We start from the raw sequence: 6,448 nt of genomic DNA on the forward strand, positions 1-6,448 counted from the left end.
AGTCTTTTTTCTAAGTGTTTTTCTATCTCTCTAACAGTTAACTATTTTTACAAATAAAACAAAAAAGATCTAAAGAAGGTGTTATTAGGTTATGTGATGAAAACGTCCATAGCAAATCTTCAACAATTTTCTGTTCTGCAACACTCCACCCTTACTGGGTAGTTTCTGGCAGGAAAAAACTAAATAAACAATTAAATAGGCTCGTTAGTCCTGGGTTCGCATCCCATTCATCACCATATTGCTCGGAACCAAAGAATCAATCACAGGGAAGAACTTATTGAATTAATGTTGCAGGATAATTGCTGAAACTTGCAGTAATGGGCTTTATACATTTATTTACAATAAACAAGGCTCGGATTCTTCCATTAATTTACATATTCTATAATTTGAGACCCACAGCAGAACAGCAAATGTGGAAGCTAGCCTAGCATCAGCGGAACTGCCTCGGGATGCTTTGTGAGTGATGGGAGGCTGCTGAAGTCCATAAAATCACTCCCTGCAGCTATCAGTTTCACACACATTGTCATTCTTGCGAATATAAACAACTGCCAAGGGCTTGTTATTTACCTGAAAGAAATAATCCAAGAATCGCCCTAATTCTCATTTGTGATCCAACCCATGAAAATTCTTGAGCAATAAATTCCTGAATGCATCCAGTTCGCCTAAAAAGCCATAAACTTCCATCCCTTTTGTTTCTCCATTAAAAGTTGATAACGGTACTCTAAGATCGTCTGGAAGAATCTTTGGCCTGTTTGTTACTGTAGCATTATTTTCTGAACCCATTGTTGGCATCAAACTACTTTCCGCAACAGTGAACATCACAGATTGAGCCTTTTTCAGCATTTTGACCCTTTTTCTAAAACCGTTAATTAGTTCCCCTTTCTTTGCCTGTGTCCTTTCACACATTACTTTAATATTTTTATCATCATTGTAATTTTAAAAAAAAGATTGAACGGTATTAACAATATAGACAATTCTACCAAACCTGAAGAAAAATTGGCCAATTTATCCACGTGTTTCTTAATTGATATGTAACTACAGACACTGAATACTTTCAAAAATGTCTCAATCTTAAACTTATTTGAGATTACTAATGTTAGTAAATGTAACAATTCAAAACTGCAGTACAGTGTGGATGTGTATAATACCTTATGACCTGGCACAAAAGAGAGATGTTCTCTTCTGATCCAATCAAGAAGTTCAGCAACTTACATATTCACAATGAGTGGATGACCATAACTGTGGCCTATAATGCAACAGTTTAAAGTTTTGATGAAAAAAATTGTGTGTGTCTCAAAATTGTGACAAATTTAAAAAGTGAAGTAATATTTTTTTTAATTATATTCATCCTCATAAATACGACGAACTTGTTTCTGTGCCAGTAAAACACCAAGGATATTTATAATACAGATACATGATTTACAGTATTTTTCCTGTTATACAAACACACACATTGCAATCTGTGCAAAAACCATCAGTAGTACATTTGAAATGTTGCATTTACTGTCATGTTATATTCTATTTTCATATTTAGCTCATTTCTGAGCACATTATTTCAAACCAGATACTTGAAGCTCACTTGTGGTGTGGAAGAGCTGTTTCAGCAGACTACCATTTTGAGCACCGCTGTGGCAGTGGTTCAACATGAGTTGACACTCAGGTACTAATACTCCCAACATTTGCCACACAATAATACAGGGTGTTTCACTTGCTCTCGGCCGTGATTTTCACTTATAAAAATCAAACTATTGGTCATAATGTAATGAAATTTGCTTGGCGTATAAGAAACATGGTGACATCATTGCTTTATTGATTGATTTAGTTTATTTTACTTCGCGTTTTGTGCCTGGAATGGACATTCACATAAAACCAAGCCCGAGCAGGATGCGAACCTGGGACACTTGGCGTCGCAGCACGATGTGCTTACCACTCGAGCACAGGGTCTGGCGGTGATATCATTGGAGATGGCGCCACAGTCTCTCTAGTCCGTGCATAGACCTGCACTTCCATGTTGGCGATTCTGTCGTACCAGGATGTAAAGGAGAAAATGGAAAACTCATTCCCCAAAGTATTAACGTGGTACAACATGAACAACCTGAAACTTAACGTTGCAAAGACGAAGGCCATGTTGCTTCACACCGGTAAGGGATCCTGGCTAACACGATAGATATTACCCTTAATAACGCCAGAGTACCTTTGAGTAATCATTTAAAATATCTCGGAATCATTATCGACCCTCAGCTAAATTTTAATTATCAAATAAATAACTATATTTGTAGAATCTATCACCATATTTACATATTTCGAAAAATTCGTAAATATCTTAATAGAAATCTGAGTAGACATTTCTGCCTTTCATTTATTCGTCCCGTATTAGAGTATGGTGCTAGTCTTATTTTTGGCGGTAACATAACTCATCTGAAGAAACTTGAAACTATCCAAAACAATTGCTTAAGAATCATACACATGCACCCCCAAGAATATAATTCCCAACAATTGCGCAAGATTTACAATATACCTACAGTCACTTCGAGAATACATTACATCTACTTGAATAAGGTATTCCATAGCATACATAACAAATCATCTCCATTGCATCATAGGATTAAGCTCCGCTCAGAGTTCAGCACCCGAAACACCAGATCGTCCTTACATAGAGACCTTGTAATCCCCAAACCCAACAAAAGCAGATTTGGTCAGAAGTCTTTCTCATACCTAGCAGCGGTAACCTGGAATTCACTCCCAACGAAGATCAAACTCAGTACAAGCAAAGTGCAGTTCTGTCGTCTTCTACGTTCACATGTCTATAAATTCTAACTCCAGTAATATTATTTTCAGTGTTTACCCCCGCTCACCATCCCCACCCACACACATATATTTTAAAATTTTCATCCCTGTACTTCGAACAGCAATTCCATACACACTCATATCCAAACCCACACACCTTTACACTTTCTTTTCTTCTAAATGTGTATAACTCTCAAACTTTCTTTATTTCATTGCTACTATAGAACACTATATATACTAATGTAAATTTGTCACATTTTCCTTAGATGTAGCTTTTGCATATTTTTTTTTTACTATATAGGGCATCAAGTCATTATTTTTATGAATTTTGTTCAAAATGAAATGTTGTATGGCTTAATTGTAACCCTATGGAAATAATAAATAATAATAATAATAATGATAATAATAATACGGATGTGTGCTTTCAGTCTGAGTTCTTGGCCTTGCTGTTGTGACGTACCAGGCTTTGGGCTACTGAGAATCCTTACAGTGTGCACGAAACACCTCTTCATGATGAAAAATTGAAGTGTAGTGCACTTTATCAAGGTGCTGCATTATTGGCACAATCTTTTTCGACACAATAGTGGATACAGAAGTCTACATGGGAATCTTCCATGAGTTTGTAAATCAGTTGGATGACGAGACGAGGAACTTTGTAATGGCTATTTTCAGCAGAATGGCACCACTTACCAAACTTCCAATGCCAGCATGCAAGAAATTGTGTCCTTCTTCTTTGAAGATCGTATCCAACACTCGTGATGTCACCATGCTTCTCAGACATCAAGGTATGTCCATAGTAAATTTCATTACATTAGACCAACAGTTTCATTTTTATAAGCGAAAATTAGGGGCTGAGAGTGAGTGAAACATCCTGTACATTGCACTGATACCCTAATGTTGATTCATGCATGAATGTGTCAGCACTAACATTATTTAGCACCCATCACTTTACAAGGTTAATATGTATGATAGGTTTCACAATTTAAAACAACCAGGAAGAGCTTCTTAAATTCACATCATGGAGACGAAGTACTTACCAAGACTAAAACCAAATACACACATCTGATGATTGAAACCTTCATACATTTGATAAAAGCTGAACCTGTATAGGAGTTCTTGGCATACATAAGGACAATACGAAACTGTAACCCCACAGAGGATTACACTAGTTGTAGGTCCAGAAACCAAAACCATCTTAGCAGGCAAAAAAATGCATTGTGTGAAAAAGGGGTTGGCATTGGGGTTTCTTCACACTAAATATTACAATGTTAAAAAGACCCAAACATGACTAAAATACACTTTTTAGTACTTCTCAACAATTTACATTTTCTATAAAAATGAAAAGCTCAGCTAATCTCTCGACTGCATAAACAATTGTAGAACCACTTCAGATGACAACAACTGACTTGTCCTATGATATAAAGAATGACAAACACAATAATTAATTCGAAAATACATGACCTACAATGGTTGAAATAAACCTTAAACTTTCAAAGCCCATATTCTAGCTCAATAGTAACAATGTACATCAATCCTATGAAATTTATTTTGCAGCTTTCCATTTTTTTCTATATAGAATGACCACATCTAACTTGCCAGTATTTAGTAAAGAGGGGTGGGGGAGCAACATGTTAATGTTGAAGGAATTTTTCCCCAGAAGTGTACCTGATTCGTTTGGTTTATTGTACTTAGCTTTTCTGCCACTTTTGGCTCATCGGAAAGATAAGGATGAGTGATGAGATGAGATTGATGAAGAGATATCAACAAAGAACACCCATGCTCAGGCCAGGATTCAAACAAGGGACCCCTGGTGTTGTAGAGTTCGTGTTTTAAGTCCACTTTAAGCACAGATAGGCAAATTGGGAATCGGCCTACAGTTTAAAGACAAATAGACAAAATCGCATCTAAAAGTTCATTTTGAATTACCATTGATGCATCTTTCAAGATCCTTGAATCACTTTCTAAATAGTCTTCCAAAACATTGTCAAGAGTCGCAGTGTAATTAATGAGGCCTTTATCTCATCATGACCACGCAAAGCCAATTCAAAATCCCCACAAAATTTAATTGTATCCATAATATGTGACAAAATATATCTATTTTTGTCACGAGCTCGTTTTGCCTTCGAACAGAAACTTCATAAGCATCATCAAGTTGCACTCTGATATCAGTTTTCCCCAAGACATCGAGACTCATTTCATTGTCGAAGTGATTTTTTGACAAACATTTTTTTTTTTTTTTTTTGCAGGAAAATGTTTCAAGTTTTTTAGCTCCTTTTAGTCCATGTGTCTTCTCAGTTGAATGCACAGAAAACAAAAAGGGAATTAGGTACAGGACACCCATACATCCATTCGCACTTTTCGTAGATATTTTTATTAAATTTTCTGTTGTATATTCTGCTTTTTTTTATCATTGAACATGTGATTTAGGCAAAGCTCTGGCCTTGACGGGCATAAACCTTTTTCCAACAATCAGTATTGGTGATTTAAAATTTTACTTTCCATGTTATCTCACCTGGTTCATTTCGCTTTATTTTCACGCACACTGTAACAATTCAGTAAAGAACTCACTAAATCACATCAATTTTTAAGAAATTCTCAAAACACACAAAATTCCCACCTACGTCTTCCCAAGTTCCCTCCTTCCCTTCCTTTTGTTCGATAACATACGGTAAATTGCCCCAGCCACCATCTAGCGAGAAACTGAAAAACAGCGCCCCACATGTTGGGTCTCAGCGATCACTTGCAATGAAAACACCCATAACCCCCTGACCTCTCCCGCAGCTCAGAATGAAGGGATGATGTTAAAGCAGTGAGGCAGGAAGTCTGCAGGCAGAATGTGACCATTGCTATGTTGCCAAGTTTCTTCCAACCCACTCTAGTCATCTTTGCTCGGATGAAGACGGCTTGAGACAAAGTAAATAAAATACAAGCGTTGCAAACAATGAATTGTTATAATTGTAGTTCTTTTTAAATACATATACATAATGGATGGAGGGGGGAAATGACCGTGTGACCTAATGGTAGAACCAACCGCTCCTGGCTCTAGGTCACCTCAAAGATGCTCTATGGGGTTCCAGTAAGGGCTTTCAGCGGGCCAGCTAAGCACATCCACCTGATTGTCCTTTACCACGATGCAATGGACCCTGCTCTGTGGACAGGGGCATTATCGTATTGATAGAGAAAAGGGCCCATAGTAGTATAATCAGATTCCTTCAAAATAACACTTTGTACGAGGCCTATTATTTTTATTAATTTAAGCACAATGTTAAACCTATTTTGATTATGTTTTTGACGATTTTATACTATTGCAAATCTGATTTTTTACCTCACACTTGGTACGAGTGTCGAGGTCTATTGTTTTTATTAATTTAACCACAGTGGAAAACGTATTTTGAAGATGTTTTTGTTGATTTTATACTATTGCAAATCTGTGATTTTTCACCTCACACTTGGTACGAGTGTCATAATTTTTTATGAGTTAAATTACGTAACATTACATAATATTGTGATGCCCCCTATATTAATCTCCCTTTATTGTATTTTTATAAGGGTAAACTATTGCATCATGCTTATGCAACACGTTATTACATAACATTACGCAACATTACAATGGCACAGAAGGTAACTTGTTCCATCATGTTTATGCAAACAGGTTATTACG

At 36.5% G+C, this 6,448-nt stretch overlaps 1 pseudogene across 1 annotated transcript in view; it reads right to left on the reverse strand.

Annotated features, from left to right (window-relative positions):
* LOC146004172 (ribose-5-phosphate isomerase-like) overlaps nucleotides 1–5,308 on the reverse strand; it is a 76,433-nt pseudogene extending 71,125 nt beyond the window's left edge. The window contains exons 1-2 of the transcript XR_014443899.1: nucleotides 5,300–5,308; nucleotides 4,112–4,198 (exon numbers count right to left, since the gene is read on the reverse strand). The product of XR_014443899.1 is annotated as a ribose-5-phosphate isomerase-like (transcript). The remainder of the gene's footprint in view (nucleotides 1–4,111; nucleotides 4,199–5,299) is intronic.
* Nucleotides 5,309–6,448: the final 1,140 nt, after the last annotated feature.

This window comes from Lepisma saccharinum, chromosome 21 (genome assembly GCF_977018435.1).
Source record: "Lepisma saccharinum chromosome 21, izLepSacc3.1, whole genome shotgun sequence".
NCBI lineage: Eukaryota > Metazoa > Arthropoda > Insecta > Zygentoma > Lepismatidae > Lepisma > Lepisma saccharinum.